General features: G+C 42.5%; 1 protein-coding gene across 1 annotated transcript in view; it reads right to left on the bottom strand.

Annotated features, from left to right (window-relative positions):
* Positions 1 to 7,934, bottom strand: part of sema3ab (sema domain, immunoglobulin domain (Ig), short basic domain, secreted, (semaphorin) 3Ab) — a 34,945-nt gene extending 27,011 nt beyond the window's left edge. Inside the window, exon 1 of the mRNA XM_008287444.1 lies at positions 7,924 to 7,934. The gene's annotated coding sequence lies outside the window, so the exon portion shown is untranslated. The remainder of the gene's footprint in view (positions 1 to 7,923) is intronic.
* Positions 7,935 to 27,744: the final 19,810 nt, after the last annotated feature.

The following is a 27,744-nucleotide window of genomic DNA, read 5'->3' as shown; positions in this document are numbered from 1 at the left end:
TCTAACCTCTCCACCTTGCTATGGTTCAACAATATTCTGAATGACAGCGGCCCAATAAAAAGAGGGACACCTCCTTGACTATGGAAGGGCTTTAACGGAGCCCAGAGGAGCTGTGAGCTCCGAGGAGAATGCCCCTCTCTGAAGCACCAATTCAGCCCGCTCTAAACTCTCCCATTCACCACGACAGAAGGCCCAGAGTGCTGTGGCCATCGCGGAGTTCATCAGCTCATATGTGTGAGTGCCGCCGGGAGGGGAGACTTCGTTAACTCACGGAGAGGCATGGTATGTTTAGAAGTGGGGCTGATGAGGGCTGTGAAGTGGAGAGGAGATCTGTCGATACCCTTTGAAAGACGGAGCCCCCCCCTCCATCAGCGTTCACTTATCCCTCCCTAAATAATACCCTCCCCTCCTCACCACACCTCCTGCCTACAAGCTACACCCCCCCACCAACCCTCACATTTCTTCACATACAAGCTGCTTTCCTCCTCTCCCTCCTCCTGACCTCCCCCACTCGCCACCAGTACATATATTAACCCCCATCTGTTTCCCTGTCTCCCATCCCTCTGCACCTACACACCCACCAAAACATCCCTCCATCACTTTCCTCATTCCTCCCTTTTCTCTATTTCATCCTCTCTGACCTCCACCTACTTCTCCGCAAACCTGGGAATGCAGTCGCCCCTCCGAAATGAAAGGATTTGGCTCAGCAAAACGGACCACAAGTCCAAGACAAGCAAATTAACCACATTAGCCACCCACCTACCCTTTACAATACCAGCCTGCATAGCTCACCCCTGGATCCACCCACCCAGCTGTAGTTAAGATTAGCTTCACAGCAGGCAGCAGTGAGCGACTGGGACAGGCAGTATGTGAGGAGCGAGGAAAAAAAAGAGGGTAATTAAAGCTATCAAAAGTAATTTTATAAGTTTAAGTACGGTTTTAGCAAATGATCCGCAAAGCCGTTGGTACTCCAGCATACCTTCGGTACCGCTGAGTGTGAAGCTGCAGCAGTTTTTATATCGGTACAGTTTATGTGACAGATTTAATGATGCTGTAAAATAACCTAAAGGTACTGAAATGTTGTTTCCAGAACCTGCAGACTGTGTTTCATGTTTAGTTGTACGGATCTCAAAGTTGTCTTTCTGCCCCACCAAAATATGAAGAGTTCAGTTGCAAAAACAGACAACTCCATCTTCACAAAGCTTCAAAAAAACTCACTTCTCCATCGTCTACCTGAGACAATATCAATCAAACGTAAGTTGTCTATATTTTTGTCATCTTATTCTACTGAGTCAAATTCACTCAGCTTTAGTTTGATTGATTTTATCTCAAGAAAACAACAACAAAATACGTTTTCTGCAAATCTACAAAAATGGAGTTCTCTGTTTTTGCAAATGAACTCTTCGTATCTTTATAATTAGTGGGTTGCTGTTGAATTAGTGAACGTTCTTGCGGATATTTCATGACAGAACCACAACACCAGGCATATGTCTAAAAGGTATCTGCATGCGTTCTTCTTAAAAAGGCAGCATTTTTGTTGATAATCATCTGTGAGCGATTCAGTAAGAGGAACAGTTTACAGCTTACAAACTAGGTTTAATAACTCCTGGATCCACTGCCAGCTGTAGTTAAGATTAGCTTCAGAACAGGCAGTAGTGAGTGACTGGGACATGCAGCGTATAAAGAAATATTAGTTGTAATAAGTATGGTTTTAGCAAATTATTCAAGAAGGAATTAAAAAAAATCCTCTGATTATAAAAAGTTGAAAACACTGTATGATGTTTTCTATATGTTGTAATGCCCACGATGAGATGAGACGACGCAGTGACGCAGTTTGGATATTGGGTTGCCGCCTTTGACAGGCCTGATGCATTGACATTGTGGTTCTTTGGGGCATAAAACACACACACAAACATGCAGTGATGGAAGCCAGCTGTGGGAGTTGGCAGGTTTTGGTATTAAAGAAAAAAAAGCTCCAAGCAAGTCATCACCAACTCACCCATCTGGGAGATAATATACAAGAAAAACACATCTAATCTGACCGCTGCTGAACACTTGTAGTACTATTTAAAACGCTACTAGGGATAGAGTACAATTATACTGGAGCGTATCTGTCACACGGCGTAGAAAAAACTCTTTTCCACCCTGACTCTTCCATGTAAGCAGACTCATGAGGCGCAAGTAGACAGAGTATGCAATCCACTATTCATGACTGAATAAACCACATGCTGTTGGTGATTTACTCTTGCTTGATGAAAAATGGATGAAAAACTGAGCAAAAGAAAAAACTCAACGCTATGAATAAATTACTTGGAACAGTGTATCATCTTCTACACTGAAGCAGCCACACCCTTATTGTGGCAACTAGAGTCCACTCGGACAAAAAAATAAATAAATTGCCAATCCAACGCAGCGCAGAGAGGGTAACGATTATTTTTAAGCACACCGAGATGTGAAAGCGTGTATTTTCAAATTCCACACAATATTAACAAGAGTTCATTCACAGCATAGTTGCTTCAGAGGAAAACACCAGATTTTGCCAGATGGGCGTCAGAAGATACTGTTTTGGTGTGCTTCACTAGTTTCACCAGCAACATAAATTTATCATCATTCATCAATATTTAAACCTTTAGGCTACCTGCGTCTTACATCCACGGGGAAAAACAAAAACACACACGCCTTCCTCTCACCCACATACCCACCAATGACACAAACAGGGACAGTGGCCATAAACTGGTTGTTCTCGGGTCACAGACACCTTAAAAAAACATTTATACTCTGCGTTAGAGAATGCACAGTGCAAGAGAACAGAGCGTTGTGTTACTTGTGAGGTTTTCCATGGCTTCAGGAAAAAACCCAAAAAGCCACACAAGCGTTGTAATGTGATACTTTTGGTTTACCCTCCTTCCAGGAGGTTAGAATGCAGGGTCAGCTGCAGTTTTGCCTATTGTTTCAGTGCTCTGAACACATTGAAGGATGTTGTTTATAAGTAATTTATATCACAAGTCCCAGCTTTTCTTAGATGTGTTAATGATAGATAGGCAGAGGCGCTCGACGCCACAATATTTTCACTCGCGGTCCCAAGTTTCTGGGTGAAACTGTGCAGCACCACTTGGCAGGCACATTTAATTTCCTTGACAGTCTTTACCATGCTCGGGCTTTCCTCGAAATCCACTATCATGTCGAATCAGCTCCTGTTCTGAACTGTATTTAGAGCTTCTATGGCTGGAAGATACAAACCAGACATACCGTGCAGCTTAAGTCGCGCACCGTTTCTGTCTTAACAATCTATTAATGCATTAACTGGATAATAATATTAGTGTTATTGCTTCCTTTGGGGGGAAAACATGATGTTACTCTATGAGCCAATGCTTTCTTAAATACCCTTTCAAAAACTCAGCTAGGAAACTCTAAACTGTTTCGCTGATGATTTATGGTCCTGACACGAAAAATGTTGCCTTTCTAGGAAAAAGACATTTGACACATGCATGGCTTTTCTGTTTTAAAATATTCACAGATTCAATGTATGTCACTCAAACATGCCCGGTATTCAACTAGAAAAAGGGATTTTGTAGGAGGACAACAAATAACCTGCAGTGCGACAACTTTGAGACCAAAATAACCAAACACGAGCGCCCGGTCTGCGCTTTCTGGAAACAGGATTTCAGAAACATATGCTGCTTAAGCTTTTTCACTCCATCATTAAATCTGTCACATAAACAGTAGATTTTACGAGGTTTGAAAAATTGTTGCAGATTTATTGTACAAAAGTAGAAACATCACTTGAGAATACAAGACCAGCGTTTGCAAAATGGATGTGTCAGAGCAGTCCCTCTTTATATTTCCCCCTCAGTGAATACAGAAAAGAACCGGGCAGCTAAAATATCAGGACAATGAGCTACAACGTGTGTGTGTGTGTGTGTGTGTGTGTGTGTGTGTGTTTGCATGGTGCAGACAGACAAGCTGATACTCATCGCTGATGCTGTTTATTGACTCTGCTCAGCATGACAGCAGTCTAGACGTCGCACAACTCGCTTCCTTAACGCTATAACAAACTGAACATGCTCTTCACTTCTGCTGGTTAACACAGCAAGCTCTATGTAGTCGGAGGTGTGAAAAGGGAAAGGCTTGGGAAAAAAGTGAAAGAGAAGCAAGAACCGTGAGGCACTAAACCATAGGCCAGCATGTAATGGTATACCTTGTGGAAGCAGACATAACAATAACTTCTTCAAGGCACGCACGTGACCGACTCAAAACCATTTTTCCTCCTCGTTGCGGGTAGTGTCAAAGCGGTTAGCGAAGCACACAGGAGCTACTGTTTCTCCAGATTCAAAAGCTTGCTTTTACACTATTCTTAGAAAGGAGGCATCTTTCCCCACTCACTCAACTCTGCCGACTCATACAGGAGTCTACAAATAATAATCAATTTTTAATATTTAACATTGGTTATGCTCTACGTGGAGCAAAAACAGGACTGTTGAAAGTGAGAACTTTCAGAACGTAAAAGCCAACATGACAGCCAAACTCAGACACCACTCACGTACCATTGTCATAGTATCCCGAGGCTTACTACGGGGTTAAAGGTTAGACTTCATTAAAAACCAATACTGAACACGTAGGATTATACCCCTGCTGAGTCTTTGATCAGGAAAGAAAGGGGTCAACTAGGAGCCTGTGTCACTCTGGGTTAAGCTTAACCTCTAAGTCCTGTTGCTCCGATAGTCGGAAAACAACATCTCTCATCACTGAGGTACGAATAAAAGCAACAGTTTGCTTTAAAGGCACCAGAAAAAAAAACGGGTGCACTGATGTTATTAGGTGAAATCTGTCAAATAGTTCTGACAGTTCTGCACAAACAAAAAAAAAGTTGCCATCTCTTTGTTTGAGTTCAAGCAGCTATAAACTGCTTTGTTATGGTAACTTGAACCCAGCCTTGGCTGTTGGTAAGATGGGTATTTAACCAAAGTCTCTTATGTCAAAGTTGTTTTAATTAGTATCACATAACCTTTGATGGAAAGAATACGACTGTTAATGTAATCAGTGTTTTATGCTTTAATGCTGAGCGTTCTTGGCGTTGAGAGTCTCTTTAAAGCTTCTTTGCACATTTTGATCAAATTACTCTGTTTGCCTCAGAAAACCCCTGAATGTGCCCACCAGCAGTGTCAGTTCAGCCCATAAACATTGTGTGTTCTGACATTTAGCGATGGATTAACCGACCTTGTCAATAAGCAGGGGAGTGCGAGGGAGGGAGGGCTCTGATAGATCTATCTGGGGTGTCTTTCATAATAGGTCTTGCGGTGTTGAGCTGAGGTCAAACAGAACAGATCTACGAGCCTTTTTTCCTTCAACTCTGATTTATTCCTTCAGTCGGAACCTTGACTCCGACATAAACCCCGATGATCCTCGTTCAGCCTTGGACCGTTCTGCCCTCACTGAGTGCAATCTACCTACGTTAAATCACTGAGGGTGACAAAAGATGAGTGAAGGGAGAAGCCAGGTGGAGAGGGCACAATATAGACACCAAGAAAACTGAAGAGGAAACAAATGGGGAATAGGGTTAAAACAGGGGTGTCGAACTCCGGTCCTCGAGGGCCGCAATCCTGCAAGTTTTAGATGTTTCCCTCTTCCAACAAACCTGATTCAAATGATCAGCTCTTCATCAAGCTCTGCAGAAGCCTGATGACGATCCTGATCATTTGAATCAGGTGTGTTGGAAGAAGGAAACATGTAAAACTTGCAGGATTGCGGCCCTCGAGGACCGGAGTTCGACACCCCTGGGTTAAAATGAGGAAACGAGGTTTCTGTTCAGATCCACTGTTGCTCTTAACACTCCCTGAATCGAGAAGCATTTATCTTGGGTTATTATTTGCCACATAAGTTTCCGCTTTGACTGGGATGAGACTAAAGAGGAGCTGTTTTTCTTCATCCCACATTAAACCTAAAGACGTCACCTCTGACTGATGTCGTTTCTGGTTCACACCTCTCGGCCTCTGTCTTGTGCCTCATCCGGACAACTTCTGTAACTCTGGTCAGAAACTCACTTCATGCCTCAGGGAGGTTGATAAAACAGCACCAATTCCACAGTAATTAGTCAAGAGGAAATTACACCTCATTTTAGCTTACTGCTTGACGACTTTCATCCTGCCCGGTCCGTCCAGGTGTTTACTCTTAATTTGTCAAGGTGCAATCCCCTCAAAATGTTTTATCCTTTATGAAAAAAAAACCCTTACTTTCACCAGAAGAAATCTGTTTGCATTTCTTCCCCTGCAAAAACACACACCTCCACCCTTCACTCTCTGTCCTCCTCTGCTGCTTTCTGCTGCAGTTTGCCAGAGGCAGCTATATAATTTTAACTAGATTTTTTTTACATCCTGGCCATAAATAATCTTTATGATGTGCCAAGTAGCATTTAGAAATAATGCTCCATTTAAACAATGGCACAATCAGAGAATTACAATTACCTTATTACTTCATTGATGTAAACACGACGCAAACATGTTTTTAACGGATCAAGTTTCAAGTCAAATGAAAAGCATTTATCAAAATGAATGCCCCGCAGACAAAAACAAGTCATCATGAAAGGGTAGTGTGTTTAGTTTCACTTCTAAGTAGAAAGCCTGCATTCCTGAAAGTTAATATAGGGCACTCACCGACTAGCAAGAGTTTCTGCTCCACATTATGTATAGAGAACCCCTACGACATGCAGAAAGAGGAGGGGGGGTATTATTGTATGACCTCCTTAGCTGAAGTATCAGTAACTGCTGAGCTTGTCACAGTCGAGTGAGAAGGGCTGTTACCTGCAGGGAACAGAGAAACAACACATATCCATCTCTCAATCTCTGATTACAGCACTGATAGCCAGCGCTCGCTCTCTACAGTGAAGAAAAGTCAATACTGATAGTAGAGTAAAAAAGGCATTATTATTAGACATCATTAGTAGTCATTAGAGAAGAGAAGAGAAGCTTACAGCATCCTCTTTTGTGAAAATATGCAAGGAAAAAGGGTCCAGCTGTCCAATTAAGCTCCAACCCAGAAACTCATGCCCAGGAAGGAACCCTTGGCCCTGCTTTCAGTACCCAGTGTATCACGCCACATTAGTCAGGCACCGGTCTGTGCCAAGGCATCAAACAACACAGTGACTACTCTCCAAGTCTGAAATCTCATTTATCCACCCTTCCTTTGCCTAATCCCTTTATCTCATCCTCATCCAAGCCTCATGTTGTTCCGCTTGGGTGCCTCATCATGGCTCCCATAGATGTATAGTCTTAAGTGACCCATGGGTGAGCAAAGATGAAGGCGACCACTGTCACAGTGAGCGGACACATCCTGGTAATGCTGCTGATTGCACGCAAACACAAACAAAGAAGCTCGGCAAACCATTGCGACATGCACAGTCATTCTAATTCTGCCTGTGCCCACTTGGCCTCCGTTTCCAACGGCTCTGCCCCGCTGCCGATGATCACAGAGGGTTAGAGTGCTCAACCTGCCATCTCCAATTATACGACAGCGTTCTGAGTCTTTCATGTGTCCGCCCAATTGGGAAACATTGCATAAATGCATCATATTGTTTTCATCATCGTGGTGGATTGATTAAAAATGACCACTCCGAGTGTTGTAAACATGGGTTTAAATGATTGTTAATGATGGTTTGGTTTTCTATCGGGGGTTCTGCAAAGTACTTCAAGTTTACCCTCCTGTATGAAACCAGGCAGTTTCTCCATTACGCCTTTTTTCTTGAGACGCATTACAAACCATCCCAACGCCAAACCTCCTACCGCTACTAAATATTTTGCCTTGTTTGTTTAAAACAGTCAAATTGAGTGGAAAAAAAGGGACACACCAAACTTCAACATCACTCTGAATGCGTAACAAAGCATAATTGAGAACACAATGTTAGCCACAATGTTAACTGGAGTAATTAACCAAACACACAGCAGTGAATTATCATCCTCGGCTCGCTCTCGCTCTCTCGCTGCTGTGTGGTGGGGCCATGCTGCTGCGTAATATATTGTTGGAGTTAGAAGTAGAATCTCAAAAGACCAGCAGAAAAATAATAATGTTATAAACAAACACAGAAGCGTATATATGTGATCTACAGCTATGATTTGTAATATTTCCCCTTTCACATGAGGTTTCTAGTCTCGGGGCTGTTCTCTTGACTGTACCCGATTCTTTAATTTGATAATAATGGAGCATTCTGAGACAAAAGTGACCTTTTGACTGCTGTCACTCACACTTGCAGCGACAGGCTCACCATAACCTCCCCCCCACCTACCCCTTCACCCTGCACTCAGTGGGGGAAGACTGTGAACAATATAAGGGGGAGGAGTGAGAATTAATGGCACACTTAAGGAGCGTTCTCAAAACAAAGTGAAGCTCACCTCAGGACGTCAGGGTCATTATAACACTCTGCTATACAAAGTCTGTCAATTTCCTTGCCTAAACAAGAATCCCCTCCGGCTCCTGTTATCTACACTGTTTACTTAAGGCATCCTTAGACTGTCACGCAGCTTCACAAACATTAGCATTTGATTGTATCAGGTAATTACACGCAACTGATTCCACCGTTGCTATTTAGCTACTGCAGCAAAATTAAATGATCGCTACCAACACAATCCGTTGCCAAATAAAAGCTCATTGAGTTGGGAGACAAGCTGAGCCGACTGTTGTTTTTGCCAGACAGCGACAATACATACGTAATGCTGGAACCATGTTAATAGCGTTAATACAATGAATGAGAGGGTAGCGTTTCTTCACACGGTTCTGTTCAGTCTTAACACAGGCTTTTCCTGTAATTGTAGCATCAATGAACAGTGACTCCAAGTTGTAAAAGTGTGACGGAAACAGCAGTGCCAGATGATTCAGATCCAGCCAGGTGTTACGCTGAGCCGGGGCTGTCTGAGGCGGCCACATTCACACCTCAATGTCATCAGAGGACACTCAACCTCTCTGCACCCATCTTCAACAATGTTTCTGTAGTTCTTAGTCTGAAAAATCCAAAAGATAATTAAAATATATTTTCATTTACAGTATTAGATGTGATAACTCTTGACTAATTGCAGCTGTAGGGCAGCGTAGAAACTTGTGAATAGTGGATATTTCACATGGTTTACTCTCAATGGGTTTCCTCACAACCCATCTTGCAGATCAGAGCGTTCTTAGTGCACATGAGATCTTGCAATAGTTTGTGTAGTCTGTCAAATGACATAAATCCTGTTTTTAAATTGTTTTTGCCGTCACCATTGCTGATGCACACACCCATGTCCACCTTGGAACCACTGACATAGCACCAAGCGCAATTACAGGAAGAAGCAATGCACAGCACACAATTATTAATGCACAAATCAGTTCATCGTATGTGGTTGTATTAGTGTATCTAACAAGATACTTTTCAGGTCACGACTACAACATCTCAGTTAAGATACCTTGATGATTTTCATCCACACAGCAGCAACAGAAATGTTATCTTTTTACCAAATTAAGATCTCCATAAGGTGTTTGTTATATGAGTCAAAGCTATGGTTGAACATTTCCACCTTGGGGGTTTAATCCATGACTGAAGAGGAACTTTTAAGAATACACACAGTTCAATGTTTACAAATGACTGGAAACTAAAACATAGAAACTCGTACCTTAGCCTACTTATCTCTACCATCAACATGAACAACTTCATCCACACATACCAAAGGCATCTGAAGTATTACCCCTATTAAGATTAGTTGCTTCACACCAACAACAGTTAACAAGCTAATGTAACCGACACCATCATCCCTTGTGCTTGTTAAATAACATTCCCCTCGAGTGGGAGTTTTAAGAGGCTCGGATCATCTCGCAGTTCAAAGTTTCCTCATTTTTTGAGCGTTTTCCTTATGTCGCAAGTTGTAAGCGACGAGCTGCACGCCGCTGTTTCTGAGAGACAATGTTAGTAGTGATGATTATGATCTGCAAATGTACTGAGCTCAGCTAAAGAAAACTAACTTCCTTCTAACTGAATGTCAGTCTTCAAGATATACCAGCTGCATGACAATTTAATGTCTCATTTCCAGGCAGCGTTCTGGAGCAACGGCAGATAAGTCGAAGGCAAGGAGATGTGTTAATGGGTGTAACCGACATGTCAATTCATCACGTCTTAATTAATCTTACCTTCATTAACTTTATCTTAATAACACTCCACTAAAATTAATGACTTATTTAGCTAATTAGGATATCTGCGCGTGGCTGAAACAGACTGCATTTTATAATTCTCTGCCTTGGAGCAACTTGCTAAGCAATCACTTAAGTTAATTTAATAAGGCTTTGTCCTTCAATAATCACAGACTGACTTTTAATTCAGATTAGCAGTCCACGCACACAGGGTTTGAACAACTCCTTGAATGTTTGTTTGGTGAGAGCATGTGCAGGCTTGTCTACATGTCTGAGTAAATGCATGCACTTTGGGATGGAGGGGGTGTGTGACAGGTAATATATATATAAGCATGCCTACATCCCATGTTCCTCCACGCTGCCTGCACCTACAGAAAAGGTTGAAGCTGATACTTTGTCACAGTTTGCAAACAGAAGCGTCCGGTGGGGCAGAGGAGTTCACCTAATGGGTCAGCAAACATGAACCAGCAGATCACCCATCTGTGTCAGCACCGGGAGGATTTGAGAGGTCCAGAGATGGTGGCTGAGATGAAAAAAAAAATGTAAGAGCTGGAAACAGGAGATGGAGAGAGGATGAGGGAATTTAAAAGCGTGCTCGGATCACAACGTGAAGCAAATAAATGAATAAAGGAGACATGAAGTGGATGGATGGGGGACATGAAGGAGAAACAACAGGAACCCAGAGCAAACCAGTTTAGTAAACACACTGAAACATGACTAAATTACACTAGCATGTGTTTGCAGTAAATCAGCCCTCTGTTATTTTCGAGATGAAAGGCTAGCTGTAAAAGAGAGCTAATATGTTGCCCACAATTTGAGGCAGATCCATTAGTTGGGGGAGTGACTTGAAGGAAATCTGAGCCGGTGTGAGGAGGGGGAGCTTTTCCAGGATAACCTTGAAGATATTAACTGACAGTGGGTCAGACACAGTTAAGATACATTGTCACAATGGTATTGGCTAAAAGGTGGATCGTGTTTCAAGAACGGCGAACACATCTATCAAGCGCGTTATTAAATTGTCAACAACAAAAGTCGTTGTTTGTTTATGTCATCTGGAATGACTCATAGACGCGTGTTTTGACTTGACAGTTTGCAAATTTCATTAAAAAGGTTATTTTAGTAAACAGCTGGTTGGGGTTAAGGACAGCCATAAATTAAAGTGTAAAAATATTGGCAATCAGTTTGACATGGGAGATGAATAACAGCTCACACGGTTACAGCCTGGTGTTTTGTTGACTCATTAATCCACCCCAAGCTCCTCCTTATGCATACTTTGGAACCAACATCACCTTACCTCCTTACCAGACCGCTTCTCTGCTTGAATGTTTGTCATTTTTGGCAACTTTCCCCAAAAAATTATTCGTTTGAAAAGTTTCAGGTGCCACCATTATCCTGACATGTTTAACATCTGCCCCTCTCTGTGCATGTTAGAGCGTTACCGACTTACAAATTAACACAAATCAACGTACAAATAATTTCTAAATATACCTTTAATTGTGCATTGCCACACATTTAAAGGAGAACCCAAAAGCATTATCTGGGAATACCTCTGTTTACTTGTTCTTGAAGCTAACCAGTGGAATATTCACAGAGGACAGATTCTGTCAGCTCTTAAAAGAACCCCTGCAGGCATGTTGACGGCAACACAAAAATCCTCCATCCTTCTGCTTCCACAACAAAGTTAACCACCTAAAAAAATCTACATCCCCCTCAATGAAAAGCCCAGAATCTATGAATATGCAAATGTGTCTCATTTCAAACATTTACCTACAACTCCTAGATCACTGTAGGACCATTCTCAGTGTTGTGTGTATCTGTGATGTAACGCATCTAAACTGCAAGTAAACGCTGAGAGCAACTTTTGAATTTCAGCACAAAAAATAGAAAAAAGTCTGGTCACTATAAACATGGATCACTTTTTTTTTTTTCATTCGTTTTCTTTTTCTTAAGAATCAACAGTGAGAAAAATGTGTAACTACAAAAAACCACTCAAGAGGAATCCCCGTTTCATGATAAAACCAAAACAGTCTCCAAAGACTTGGCATTCCTTCCGGTGACAGACTGCGGTGGGAGTAAACTAGTAGCACGTTTCATTTGCGCTATCTTAAGGCTCAATTAGCCCTCTGCTCGCTGACCCTAACACCGGGCGTGAGGAAGGGTGTAATGAGAGGAAATAGCATAAGTGACTCCATGCTTTCTGCCACTCTGTGTGATGTCGAGCGAGGTGCTGTTTGTAGTTGAATTTTGCATTGATGTCATTCCCATTAAGACTTGCTGCTCTTGCTGCGATATTGTTTATCAGCGTCAAACATTTTGCTTCTCTTTTTTTGCTAGAAACCATTCAAATGTAGCTACTCGAGCAGTAGCAGACTAGTTATAGTAACCCCTCTTAACCTCCATGTGGTAATGGTCAGCTACACTTATTAAGAGGTTTTCGGTTGCATTGTGCTCACAGAAACAGAAACCATGTGCTCGCGTCTGACTTTGCAACAGCTGACCATGTGAGAGGAGACCAAATACCAGGAGACAATGTGTTTTCAGTTCAGGCTGGCAAAGATATAATAAGATCCAGCACGATCTGCAACTTTGCAGAAGCTGGGACGCTGCTGCTGATGATGTTTGCTTTGTTAAAGTCATGGCTTTTTAATGTAACGCTAAACATGAAAACCTGTCACTGTCTCGGGTTTTGTTTTTACTTTGACTCTTGATTTCATTTCATAATTGTATGCACATGAGCGGTTTAAGTTGAGGTGAGCAGCCTCTGCCCCTGTTCTCCCTCTCGTTCTCTCGAGACAGGGCAGCTGTGCGCTATCTCTATCTCCCCCTAAAAGCGTGTGCATCTGTGTGTGTGTTTGTGTTACAGTATTTGGACCAGCATTAGCCGCTGTCAGCACCTTTAACTAGTCCCCACAGTGCAACATGGCAGTAAATAAACTTTCATGCCTTTCAGCCACTCACTTAAAAGAACACATCCTCGAACATAGCTTTTAATTAGAGGCCTAAAAGATCGGCGTAAACACATGCAGACATGAGAAAGTATGGCGCTTAGAGGAATTTACACAACTCATACAAGTTCTTTTTCTTTGACTGTGTTCAAAGTGTTTGTGTGGCGTTTGCTCAATTAAAAGTAAAATATGCAGCAATCAGATAATCAGCCATGACCTGCAAATGCTGTAATTAGTTATATAATATCCCATGTATTATCCATTAAGTTAAAAAAAAAAACAGGAGAAAAACAACAACCTGTTCAGTGCAAAATAAAAGATTTTCCTCATAGCTCACACCAAAAAGAAACGCCGGAGCCGTGAATGTTTTCCTCTCCCTCTTCCTCCAGAGCAACATGCAAATTATCAGACTCTTCTGACTCCATAAAAGCCTTGAATTTATTACCGAACACTTCATAAATCCATTAACCGTACCCCCGTCGTAAATCACTCGAACGCACACGGAGTTTCTCTCCTGGTTACTATGCTGATGTGATGTACACACCAGGTTGTGTTATGAGATCAGATGGCATCTCCTCCTCCCTCCAGGGTAAATTTTCAAGCTCAGTTTCCATCATATCTATTACTCAGCCCGACAACACCAACAAACTGTAAATGAGACTTATTTTATTGCCATGACAAAAGATGTGATCACTGAGCTCCTTTTACCCTGACGGCGTGATACCAGCAGTGACAAGATAATAGACCTTTCCGTGCACAACCAGCAACAACTGCCCCGTCTCTCACCCGACGCTGATATATCAAATCCCCTCTAATAATACTAGAAGAATGCTGTTGAAATAAACAAAAGGGTGTACACTTACAATTGTTAGTCCAGATCGATGTTTTCATAGAGTCCTGTGTTTCTGAAAGGACTATGAGTGAGAACAAGCGCCTTAGGGTGCGTGAATGAGAGCGCATGTGGATGAGTGTGCATTGAGTCCAGAGTCTTGTGTTGGGGGGGTTGGAGTAACAGCAGATGAGTTTAAGTGGGCAGTAATATCAGTCCTCGCTACATCACTCCATCTGCCAACTACTGATCATTAGCATTTTCCTTTTTCTGTTCTCTCTCTCTCTCCCTAGTTCCTCCAAACGTAAACACAGTTGTGTTTGTGTGTGTGCGCGTACACACACACACACACACAGTTTCCTTCCTTGGTTACTGGTCTGATGTGAAAAAAACCATATTGGTGTGTGAAAGTGTTGATGTGTCTCATGGACTCATCTGGGAGAAGAACGGTGACGTCAGCCGCTCTCAGAGGAGGACGGGGCTGGTACTGGGCATGCCCGCCTGCTGCCGGTCTCTGTGGGGAACCTGGGAGCCTACAGTATTTGGCAAGAGTGAGTGTAAGATAGAGAGAGAGACAGATATGCAGGGATGCAGAGTGAATGAAGAGTGTAGGTGGAGAATCATGGCTGTGAATGCCTCCCAACGGAGAAAGGATGTGCTGGGATACAAACATCATACCGCAGAGATGCAGCCAACAAAGAAAGACTCTGAATCATTCATGGAGTCAGTGTGACTGACTGTGTGTTCCAGATGCCACAGACACATAAAAGGCTACAGTGCAGCACTACGGTTCCCAAATGACAAAGATTTACAACTTTCCAAAGTGTCGTACGCAGTAGAAGAGCCTGCCTGGTAACCATTCAGAATATTCCAGCAGAGCAGCAAATATTTCCTTTTCAACAGTCCAACACATGACTTCATGTGACCCGTTTCCTGTAAAGTCCTCATTCAGAAAACGCACACAGACATATCAGTGAGTATTAATTTGGAAACGTGTCATCACGTCAAATTAATGCCGTTCAATGTCAGAGATCATTAGAGGGATGTCCACTGAGCTACAACCACAATCCAGTCCGCCTTGGCTTCCATAAACACACACACACACAGACAGGCACATACACAATAACCGAACCGCATACACTCATGGTATTGCATGTGGTTTCCATCAACACACACTGTCACCGCCATGCGGCAATGGAACAGCCACATATCCAGCACTTACAGAGCAAGCACTTTTAAAATAATACACACATCCCAGCAAGGCCACCTCTGAACCAGCATTTCCTCCGGTTCATTTATTTGCAGAAAGACAGAATCATAAAACTAAACACATGGAGTGGGTGGAGTTTCCATCTACGCATATGCATATGTATGTGTACCGTTGTTTGCCTCTATATGTTTGTCTATGTTCACAGACAATGCAACAAAAAAAAAAAATGATGATGCAAGATTTCACAACTGTTGAAGAAATATCAAGAAGGAGGCTATTTTTTTATGCACTGCTTATGTCGATTTTAAAAGAGCCAGAATTCTAATGCGAGCATGGTGTTGTGGGTAGTCTTGGGTTGCAGAGGATCAAGGCAGCTGTTGAGCCAACTCATGCTGGGAGCCATGTTGTTTAGCTGTCTCTACCAAGGTCACACTGAGCAAATGACAGCGAGACCCTTTAACAGCATGTCAATATTGTCAACTTATGACAGGTTTCGGCCGATCGATAGTAAAGAACCCAAGCAAGCTTCCACTAAGGAAAAAAAAAACACAAGATCTGTTTTCAACACTCAACAGCTGGTAATGGGACTAAGTAATCGGATACATGAGATGCTTTCCTAACCTAAAATACTTCACATAAATATCTCCTTTTCATGGTATTAGGAGAAATAATAGCAACAAACTAACAATAACAGACTTCCCATTTCAAACACTGTGCAGTCAGCACTACTTGACTGGCAGTCAGCTCGGTGGTGAAATCCAACAGATGCATAGAGCCGTATACAACGCTCTCATGTGTGGCTTGTATTGATTGTCCAGTAAAGTCGGTATTTGGATATAAAAGAGGTAATTACAAAGACCACAGCAACCAATACAGACCTGGCATATCGCGTGTAAGTAACTGTTTAAATTTTTTATTTTTTGACGATGTTATTATTATCTCGCCACAGAAATGTTTTCACTACATGATCAATAGCTCTATTAGGCCCCCACCGTAAGCGGTCGAAATGATTGATCAGACGTCTGCCGTAGTAACTCGCTTCTTTCGGATTAAATGTTCAATGAAGTGTCTGTGTGTGTACAGCGAGGGTAGGAGCTGAAGTGGGTGTCTGTCCTGGTCCCTGTCCCAGGCTGCGCTCACCAGGGTCATAAAGTTATCCAGTGTCACCACAGGACTATTGGATGGCTGTCAGCACGCTAAATTAAAAACCACAAGCACGCAGCGTTTAATTTCAGTGTTTTTGCCCCTAACGGAGTGGGACTGCCTGCCGCCGTGGTGCTGGGAAGTGTATGTGTACGTACATGTGTGTGTGTGTGTGTGTGTGTGTGTGTGTGTTCCTGATTACCTTTACAAAGCCCCTCTGTACTAAGTGTTCCACTGTCTCTCCTGCTTGTCTTCCTATGGGACCAGAGCCAGACAGACTGCTCCAATCTCCTAGCATCACATAAAACAGCATGGATGAGTAATTTGTCTGTTATGAAACTGGAGTTGTTGTTTTTTTTTTATTATAATTGTTAATATAATAGAATAAATACATGATGAATGGATGAACTGAGGCATGACCCTTTCCATCAGCAAAATCTCATTGAAATCAAATTAGCCCAAATGACAAGACAATTTGACCTGACCAAAAAAGCTGCAAGTCTAATGAAATTCAACAGAACCGAGAGCCAAGAGACGGCAAGAAATCCTTAGAGATAATTGCGTGTCTGTACAGATTAGCATACTGCTGGCGAACTTGGTAAACAGCAGTTATCCGAGGCTCCAGCGTGATTAGTGGCTCGACAACAGAGGAGCAGTAGACCAAGTTATGATGTTTATAAGCTGGAAATTAAACTTAATAGTCCAAATTGGACACCGTTTAACAGTTTTTCACTAAAAGTCTGTGAAGCCTGACTGAAAGAACTAAAACTTTTTCTCTTTTTTTTTGTAAACTCAGCACTTCTGATTGAATGAATAGAGTCCTGTGTTTAATATAACAGGATGGTGTGAGGATGTAAATGTGAACTTTTATGTACTCTGTGGTATCCACATTCATGGACCATAACAGACCTTTCACCAGTAATCAAGCACATTAGCGCTCAGCCATTTCAGATACGTGACATTTCTCTGACCTCCATTGTAAAGAGCGCTGCACAATGGAGATGCTGCAGATGCCCTTTAACTACCACAGTAATGCAAAAGTGAGGAGAGAAATGAATGTGACCAGATACTAAAAACGAGGCAATAAAATTTGTGATGACAAAAGTTGTAGAGAAATGGAAAGGTGCGCATCATCTAAGGTCGTCTCTGTGCTGTATGTTTGAGGTCATTGTTAAGTAATGAAATGATCCTCATTAAAAAGGGGGATTTGTGCAGGTTGCTGGTTTTTAAGGCATTTTATTGCACACAGTTTTTCATATATTACATCTTATTGACATACTTGTAATAGAGGTTCGATCCTTATCCTACTCCCATATGTGTCTGTTTTGTAAGAACCCTTTGGCATCACATTTGAATGCACTGGGTGTCTATTGGCGTCACTTTTCAATGTGTAAAAAAAAATTGCGAACATCAAAAATCAATGCAAAGAGTCCAAAATGCAAAATGTTTTCAGCTGGTGTCACTACTTTTCAGATGAGAAGTTTGCCTTGTAGCATATAAATAATGCTGTGTAAGTGTATTTTGCAGTTTTGGTGCATACAGTGAACCAACCAACAAGTGCAAACATGATTTAAGTCACAAAATAAAATGAAACTTAAGTGAAAAAATCATGTCCTAACACAGGATACAAACCTCAGCCTCCTGGGTAAAAGTCGTCTCATGCTGCCTCCACCTGTCCAGCCTCCTTATTAAACTGGAATACTTCCATACAGATCGGATGGTACCGAAAGGACACCTTATGCATATCTCTCGGTTGCCAGCGGCTTTGACAAAACGGCAGTATTTGATGTCCTGGGAATTGGAACGGGTCAGTGGTTCCCGACCTGTAGACCGAAGGCTGTCGATGGGACGCAAACTGAATTGTTTTTTTTCTATACTCTGAATAGTTTCCTCCAACTTTAATGCGCATAAGAACCCATAATATACGTAACTGAAAAGCAGCATCTAACCATGGCTTTCAGTGATATTAAATGAAAACTGCAGATATCCTTTTCCCCATACTGTCTTCTAATAGGATCTGATGGGATGTTATTATAGAGAGGTGACTGGTAGCAGCAGTGGTTTTTGGCAGTAATATCTGGAAATGTCTTCGGCATCCTCTCTTCACAAAATACTAAAGGTCAGATGTATTTTTTAACCACAAGGAGCAATGAAAATGCATTTTACACCTGCAAAGCATCATAGGAATCGAAGCAAATTCTGCCAACCTCCGCTGTTTAACACAGTGCAAACATCTACACGGAAACTTCTGCCGCTATTTATATTTTCATGACACATCATTTGGTCTCTTACATGGCTGTGCAGTGTGCACTTAGAAATACTGCATATACCCAAAAAAAACCTCAAACAAACAAAAAGAAACGTTTTAAATCAAATGTAGTTAAATAGTTTGGGCAGGATTTCCCCCGTAAGGTGACCTACAGTAGCAAGGTTGATGGCAATTAAATTAAACTTGGTCATGATTCCAGGGTCTTTTTTTTTTTTCCCAGCAACCGGAGCTCGGGAGATCTCTTGTGTGTGCACATTGTAGACTATGACAGGCAGATTATTATCTTACACAGTTAATCCCTGACGAATTACTGTATAAAGTATCTCCTTCCAAGAATGTCTACACAGACATTATCAGAAGTCTCGCCAGGCTTCAGTATATCAGATAGCCGAGATAGAGAGAGCGGTGAATAGTGTATAATCCCAGGTTATCCTGTTTAAATACAATATAAAAAATTTAAAAATTTAAAAAAACTGACGTATGCAGTTCTGAGCTTTATCCTCGTCTACTATATTTCATCTAATGGTTTTCGTCATTAAAAGAAAACCAAACTCTTCCAGCTGTTGGTTGTACAGAAGCACAAGTCATAACAATGGAAACAGAGGCTGTTTATTCTGATGAATTACTGCGTGTCTGCCAGCAATTAGTTTGGAAAGAATTTTCTTGTGACATTCACTCATGCTAAGGATTGTTTTCTTCTGTAACACTTTCATTGTTTGGAAAGTTATTTTTATGTGAACAGTATTTACTTATCCTTTCGTCAAATGTTACCCGAGGTCAGCTCTGCTCTTTCTCAACAACCTGAATCTGTCCGAAACGCTGACTGCGTGCTGTAAACTATGACAGGCAGATTATTATCTGACGCGGTAAATCCCTCGCAAATTCTTGCACAGAGCGAGTCCTCCCACCGTGTCTCCACAGACGTATCAGAGGTCTGGTCAAGCTTCAGCATATCAAATAGCCAGGATGGAGAGAGGGTACGTCCTGTAGTTGACTAAAGTGAGTGGAACCATCTGTAGGGCATTAGAACTTTAGTATGCAGTCCTTGTCTTCGGCTGTATGAAAATACACACCGGTCTCTCTAATCTGACCTGCCCAGCCTCACTATTTATTATTTCAACCTGAGACGGAAATGTTTGGTAACTGAAGCTTGCGCTGGACCGGCCACTGCATGGACTGTAGGTGAGTGCAGAAGATGAGAAGCTTTAGATAGGTGGGGCCAGGAGCACTGCTAGCAATTATGAACCCCTTGAAAACAGGCCATTCCGGGCAGGCGTTTGGACCAAAAGCTGCATTAAAAAATGCATAACAGATGGAGTAGTTTAAAGACTTTAGCACGAATTTTAGAATAATCTGACACCAGTTTCAAGCCTTAGCAGGACTGATTTTAACGATTGTAAGAGAAGCAGATGGTGTTTATGTCATCGAAGTGATCCACCAGTAACGTGTACTCGAACATGTTTAATTACGTCAGTGCAGCTCAGTTCTACGTCAAGTAAGTTTCTTCTCAACCTGCCACACCTTTATTGTGTCAGGAGTGGTGGGGCAGCAGCTGTTTGTGACACTGCAGACGACCGTCTGCAAGTCTGTGTTTGTCAGCACATCTCACATATGGAAAGTGTGTGAGTGGAAAGTGTGTGTTATTGTTATTCTGTCACACGAGTTATGAGTCACGTGGTGATTCAGTAGCATAATAAAAAAAGAAAGAGCAGAAGAAGAAGAAGAAGAAAGTTTATCATCTCTGTCTAAGCCTCTCTCTTGCTTTCCTTTCCCTCCACCTGGTTCTTTTTCTCAGGGTGTTTTGTCACAGGTGGCTACGGCGTGCGTCTGACAAGGTGTTGATTTATGCACACAGCAGGAGCACCACCTGGCAGCTAGGACCAACCAAGAAAGAGCAATAAAAACAGCAACTTGTGAGTTACCTCCGTAGAGAAAGCACGAGGAGGAGAAAGGGAGAGCATGAACTCAATAAAGACTGAGAGTTAAGTAGCGTAAACATTTTCTCGGGTCTTGGCGGTGGAGAATGTGAGGGCACATATTAACACATATGGCCCCTTTCAGACGTTATTTAACATTAAAGACGTGGCCAACCTGTTGCAGTAAAAAGCATTTTTTATTACTGAAGTGCTCTTTGTATGAAATGAGAAGCATAGCTAATAAAACTGGAGCATCCTTGTAGCACCTTCTCCTCAGTTCTTGCATGCAGCTTTTACAGCTTCACCACTTTCGCAAAAGCTGCATGTGTAGAAAAAAAAAACAAAACACTCACACACAATCACGGGCTCATTATAGGTCATGCAGGACTCTTCGCAGGTCATCCATCTAGCCTCAGAGCAAAAGAGTGGTCAGCCATTTCAGGACAATGGGCACAGTGTCCACTCGGCTCTGACCTCTCACATAGTCCCCCGGCCAGCGCGGAGAAAACATTCACGGCACCATGGGAGGCCTCGAGCAATTGCACACGATGCTGGCCTCTGTGACACTGTCCATGCATCCTGTTGCTGTCAGTGCTCTCTCGCTTTCATGTCTCACTCTCTCCTTCTTGCTTTCTCTCCTTGAACTTTCAGTCGTTCGGGCCATCATTCAGAACAAGTCGACACAAAGACAAACCTTTTTACGAAAGTCTTGGGTTGTGTTAGTTGTTAGTTGCTGCTTCGTGGATACAGAGAAAAGCCCTGAAATCTCTTTATAGTGGAATCGATTATACTATGTTGAGCCCTACATGTCTGCTTACAGCACGATTTATTCCTAAATATTGCTTCACTGTTTAGATTTAGGGTTTGAGGAGCGGTCCAGACTGCTGTTTTAAGTCATTTGTCAGCACCACACTGTGAAGTCCTGCATTAGAACATCCTCATAGTCCACATGTGTGTGGATGCGCTCTAATTGGACAATTCCTAGACAGTAAATCAGAACAGTCCAGGAAATGGCACTGCTATGCATATATAAATAAAAAACTGAAGCAAAAAAATCTCCTCAGGAAATGAACTGATATGTTATGTTAATAGCCATCCCACTAGAATGCTTTGTGCCTTTCTTTTTTTTAAATTTTCTCCCAAACCGCATTCTGCAGCCGCTCTGCCAAACCACCAACTAAAAACAATGGACATAAGAGATGTGAAAATGGAGAGAGGAAAATAAAGCAGAACCAAGGAGCCGGGTGTGAAAGCAGGTCATGTAAGCCGTAGAATGTGTTTGCTTAGAGCCCATTCACCTCCAGAACAGGGTGGGGTGAACAAGCTCTATATATAACTGCAGTGAGGGTGCTTTGGTGTGGCTGCTCATCTCTCTGCCCTATAACTGACTCCAACTCTATAAACTACAAAGGTACTAAAGTACTGCCACAGTTTCCTGTTAGCTTTCGTTAAAACCCAAAGCTGAGCAGAGACAGGAAGGTGTACTTTCTTTACATTTTATTCACATATCAGTTTATCCCAAATACGTATTTTATCCAATAAGCAACTGACTTGCATGTCTTAAATCGCTTATTCATTAAAAATCCAAAAGTAAAATATTCAATTGAACAGTTTTATCTCATGAAAAGGCTACGTTTATCTTATCTTGTCCATCAATTTATACACATTTTGCTTTTTTTTAACGTTAGAAAAATGTTAACAAGTGTGTCGTGATGCTTCTGTAAAATAGTTTGAAGAGCTACAACCTCAACCTCAGCTAGTCGGACTGAAACGTAGCAGCAGAGAAGCTGAGGCAGAGCTTCAGTCTGGAGCCCCGTCTGTGATTAATGGGTGTGAATGTGACCCTGAACTTGATGGTTGACCTTTGTGCTTTGGAGGCCATGTACAGAAACTCAGTAAAACACACGCACGCCACACACAAACGTGTGAAATAAATAGCTCGTGTGCGAGGGTGCTGAGCGTGTACAGCCTGGAGTTGCGTTTCTATACTTGCATTTGTGCTTGCGGTAGCACTTCCAAAAGAGCTTCACACCATGTTGCTAGAGAATTATTTACATTCCGTGTAGCTTTTGGTGTTCCTGGTTTAGTTGGTATAGTATGATAGTACAAGATATTCAGCCAAAATGCCCGTTATTTCATTGCAGTGTTGGATAAATGTCAAAGTCCAGGAGTGAGACATCTCCCGGTAAACAGGCCATCCATCAGCAGGAGTCAGACTGGCTGCAGAGTTCTGGGTCACCTTACACCACGTCTCACGCCACAGTCCCTATCCCTGACTACCTTTTTATCCTTGTCAAGTTCTGTATTCCTCATCTTGTATAAATTAATCTTTCCTACCTGCTTTCATCCTGCTAACTTTCTCCCTATCCTTGTGTTTTTTTCCCTCTCTCTCTCTCTCTCTCTGGGCTTCTATACCTCTTTTTCCCTCAGGCGCCATCACTTTTTCCCCTCCTCCCTCCCACAGGCTGGGCAGTAAAACAGGAGCAGGCTCATGGGAGGCCATTAACCACCAGAAACGCTGCATTACAGCTCTGCTGCAGAGCGAACGACTGCAGACTCTTTTACACAACCACTGAACAAGGTATGGTAGACCAGCAATGTGTAGCGAATGTGACTTCTGGCCCTGCAGCTATACGCAATGTACAGCGATAGTACGCTGTAGGCACAGTTATTCACTAATTATCTCTGGCCACCTTGTTCATCTGGCAGCTTCATCTTCTCCATACTCGCAATACAGATTGGTGTCTTGGTTTTCCAGTCAACATTATCAGTTAACAGCTTTCAAGATGTTGCACATTGAGGTTGCTACATGGAGTCTATTGACACCGACTGTTGTCATTTTGGATTGTTTGTCTGAATTTTTGGTTACTTCTAGTTGTTGCAAAAAGTGGTTGTAGAACATTTTTGTTGCTGATCATCAGTTGTACATACAGACTGCAGAAGTCCATCGACATAGATCCACCACCTTTTAAAAAAAGAACCACAATAGCATTTAACACTTACTCAGATTACAAGTTCCTTTAACATTTTTTGTCTTCAGTGGGATTTACTTTCCTTTGATTAGGACCTGTTGCACGGGGTGTAGTATTTGTATCATGGTGTGTGTGAAGTCGCTCGTATGAGAACAGAATCGCTCGGCCCTGACCCGGGTCAGGACAGCTGCAAAGAGGCCTAAACCAGACCTTTGTCCTCCCGTCCCTTCATATGCCACACACGGAGAAACACTGACAGAATTTTCTACCCTCCGCGAGGGTTTAGCTGGGTGCCAATGCTGCGTGTGGTCTGTAAGGCAATGCCCTTGTTATGAAGTGCTACATGCTCGAGACACTTACCTCAGGATTTACATGAGAGGGAAGTCCCAGCAGTATTCCTGATCCAGACGTGCACACTCAGAGCTTCCACCAAAACCTCAGATGTGTCACTAATATAATGTGTGACAGCAGTAACACACTTGATATAAAGCACAAAAAAAAGCCTTGTCTAAAAGGAACATTAAGTTATCAAGCTGTCAAGGAGATGATTAAGTTACCAGTGTTTAATGTGAATATCATCAGTTTTTGTGCTGATCTGTCATATGCAGTCACCCAGAGGCCAACGCCGTCTCACAAAAGGGACATTGCTAAACTGCCTTCTCATTTGAAAGAAACGTGTTTTCTCACCGAAGGGTAAGGCTATAACGGAAACACTTCTAGCTTACAAGAGCCACAAAGTCCATGTTAGGAGGTGTGGAGGCACAAGTCTACGACAGGACTTTCACCCAGGAGTCTGGGCTTGGCATCCTGTGCAGACTTCAGTTTTGTTTTCGTCAGGTTTAGACAGCAAAACTACTTGGTTAGGTTTAGGAAAATAAGGATTTTGGTTAAAACACACCCTTTGACAACATGTTTTCCGGGTTGCCAGGGTGACAAGTCTCGCTCCGAGTAATACGTGATTGGTTTGCTAAAAAGGAGCGACAGCAACGTGATGAAAAAATGGCAATGATATGTTGATTAAAAACGGATTTGTCAGATGTCACAAATAGGAAAAAAAATACCCTTCCCTTAAAACGCAATTGAAATGCAGTTTAATTGGAAAGTCGTTTTTAGGAAACAGGGCTGCAGGAGCACCACTGAGCCTCCTCTCTTTAATGGCACCATTTGCAGGAAAAGCGACAAGCAAATAAATGTACACCGGCATTTTTACTTTATGAAGCAACCTACATTTCTTTCCCTCAGACTTTTCCCTGTGCTTTATCATCACAGCTAATATCCCTAACAATATAAGAGCAAGTCACAAGGGTTTCTACACTGGAACAAGGACAAAAACACACATGTGCACCTCATATTTTTATAGTTCTTAAGCTGAAACAGCAGAGAAATCTGATCTTTTGATTTCCCACCTTAAATGGGAAACACATGCTACTGAAATATGCTACTTTATAATAAATTGAAACGACACTCTGCCATTTTTATTTTATTTTTTTTACTGCTTAATGTAAAGCAGTGCTGCAGCCGAGTTATGCAGACATTATTGATAACACCAATAAAAATCTGCCTGCAGTTAAACGTTGGAGTCAGCTTTCTGCAAGACTTATGATACAGTAAATAAAGACTGCATGGTTTTTCTTTGGATTGCATCAGGGATTAGACCACCACCAGCAACACGTCAAGCATCCCAATCAGCACAGCACTCAATTAATTGAGTTTTCAATTGTGGAACGCGATCTCGTACTTAGAGGGCTGTTCTTTTAAATTGGTTTCGGAGTTACAGAGCTTAATAAAGATCACATCGTAATGTCTCAAGACACCTGTGTGCATGTGTGTGTGTGTGTGTGTGTGTGTGTGTGTATAATGTAACAGAGCCCCCTCGACTGCTCCCCAGAGACAGGCTTGACACCGCAGCTAAGAATAGCCGTGGCTGTATTACCACCAGCCGAGGGGGGCGAGTGGGGAGGAGAGGCAAGAGGCAAGGGGGCAAGTGACACTGTGCCTCATGGGAGATGACGAGTAGACACAGGAGCCTCCGTCCTTCATTGGACATCTCTTTTACCTGGCATAGATATATACACTTGACCTAACCGCTGACCCCTCCAACCTCTCAAAGGCAAGTATGTGCTCGCACACTAATGCAACTCCAGCGCCTTACATGTCACACATGTTACAGGGTACACGGTTTGGAAAGCAACCTCTTATTTTTAGATTGAGTAAACAGTGATCTGTGCTTAAGACGTCCATCAACACCGGGCTTGATTCCATGAATTGTAGGTGGTGGGTGGAGAAGATGAAGAGGTGGAGGAGGAGAAGGGGGAAGAGCAGACAGCGGCGAGGAGGAGGAGATGGATAATCACCAGGAAGTAGGATTGCCGGAGTGCTTAGGAACATTCTTGACTTTAGATTCATGAAGACCTTGGGCTATTATCACTGATTAAAGGACGGAGATGCAGGCTGTATTACTACTTGCTGTCATTTCAGCTGCTTTTATGACTGCCTCAAAGGACTCTATTTACTGCGCTTTTTTTTGTCGGTGGTCTGTTTTTGAAGACAGATGGATGGACAGAGATACAAAAACAACATATCAGTGGACGGCAAACGGTGTGATCTGCGCTGCTCGCGTGTCGCACAGAGACACACACACACAGTCTTCTCACATGTCAGGTGAGAGGTCGTGACCCCGCACTAACAGCTCTGTTTCCTTTGCCATCGAATACGAGAGCGTCACCCAGGATCCCCGAATGGCTCGAAAAAAAAAGGAAACGCGGCACTGAACGACCTGTCAAAATAGGCGCATGGCAGCGGGCCAAGGACTGAATGCGTGTGCGCACAGGTTTCGAATGTGTGTCTGTGTTGACATTAAGAAAATGGAGACGTGAATAGCTATATTCAGACCAGCAAAACAGCTATCCTAGAGGTGGTGCTACAACAGTATTGGTGATGCCGGATAATCACCCGTCATTTGAGATAATTGGGTAATTGGGGTAATGGGTTTCACTGTGGTCCTCTGAGCTCGTCATTACAAACAGGTACGGACCGCCGTACTTACGCCATCTACACTCGCCGTCCAGCGGCATAAAAGGATGCTGTAATTAGCGTCTGGCTCTATTTTCGTTTTTAAGGTTTTGAATGCAAGACGGTGAAAGAGAACGCTGAGACAGACAAAGCAAAGCAAAGAAAAATGAATCGAGGAAAAGAAAGAATGGGCTTAACATAATGAGCAAAATGGGAGATATAAAAAAAAAATATATAGCAGCAACTGAGAAACTCTGCCATGTGGTTAATGGGGGCTCAGGGCTGTTTAGTGTACAACACGGGGAAAAGACACAGCACATTAAAATAGCAGCCTAACATTAGGGTCCCACTGCCATTATAGATTTAATGGCATGCTGTGCGGTGTCCAACTACATTTAACCCACTCATCTGCATAATAGTGCTGCCCTCACAACACTCACAGCGGAGTAATACCTCTCCGTGATCAATCTCCCTCTCTTTATCTCTCTCCCGCACTCATTCATATACACACTCGCGCAATTACACACAAGAACAAATGACCATTAGCATACACTTTGCATAAACAAAGCCAGTTTAAAGGGTGCTGAGGACATTTGTGCATGTAAAATATGATCGAGCCGAATAACTGTTGAAATTTATCCCTCTGGCAACAGATAGTTTGTCTTTCATACGGGGCATTAGTATCATTTATCCTGCAAGGCTAATAGTGACAAATATTAATAACATTTGGACTTCGCTGGTGGGGGAAAATATATACTTTGAGAGACATCGGTGTCGTTCCAACAGTAGTAAATACTCGTCTATTAATGAGGCAAGTGAATGAAGCTCAGGTCCAAAGTCTTTAAAAGTGTCTATCACTCCCTCGATGGATGTCAGACGCTACTGACGGGAGAGAGCCTTGAATCCAGCGAGCAGACCTGAACAACTGGAAGGAAGCGAGACTCATGAATCTCGCGAAGTGACACTTTCCACTGAGAATGTTATGCCATTTATCAAGTTGATCGTGACTTTTATTTCATCTTGCTTTCCCTTTCTCTCTTTCTCGCCGACACCCATACACAGGCAGGCGGCGCACACATACAGCGAGCGGGAATCCGAACCACCATAAAATTCATAGCAGGTTGAATGTGACCTCCATTTCTTGTGTGAAATATATTCTCTGCTTATTCTTTCACATATTTCAACTTTAAGCATGGCTGAAGGAGCCATAAAATGGCAGTGAGTGCAGTCATCTGTCACTTGCAGAAGGCTACCGAACATCCTCCGCTCTGATGATAGCGGTGCCCTTCATGCTTGCCAAAACTG

The sequence above is a fragment of the Stegastes partitus genome, unplaced genomic scaffold (genome assembly GCF_000690725.1).
Source record: "Stegastes partitus isolate 25-593 unplaced genomic scaffold, Stegastes_partitus-1.0.2 Scaffold501, whole genome shotgun sequence".
Classification (NCBI taxonomy): domain Eukaryota; kingdom Metazoa; phylum Chordata; class Actinopteri; family Pomacentridae; genus Stegastes; species Stegastes partitus.
Note: the sequence above shows the minus strand (reverse complement) of the source record. Positions and strands in the feature narration are given on the sequence as shown.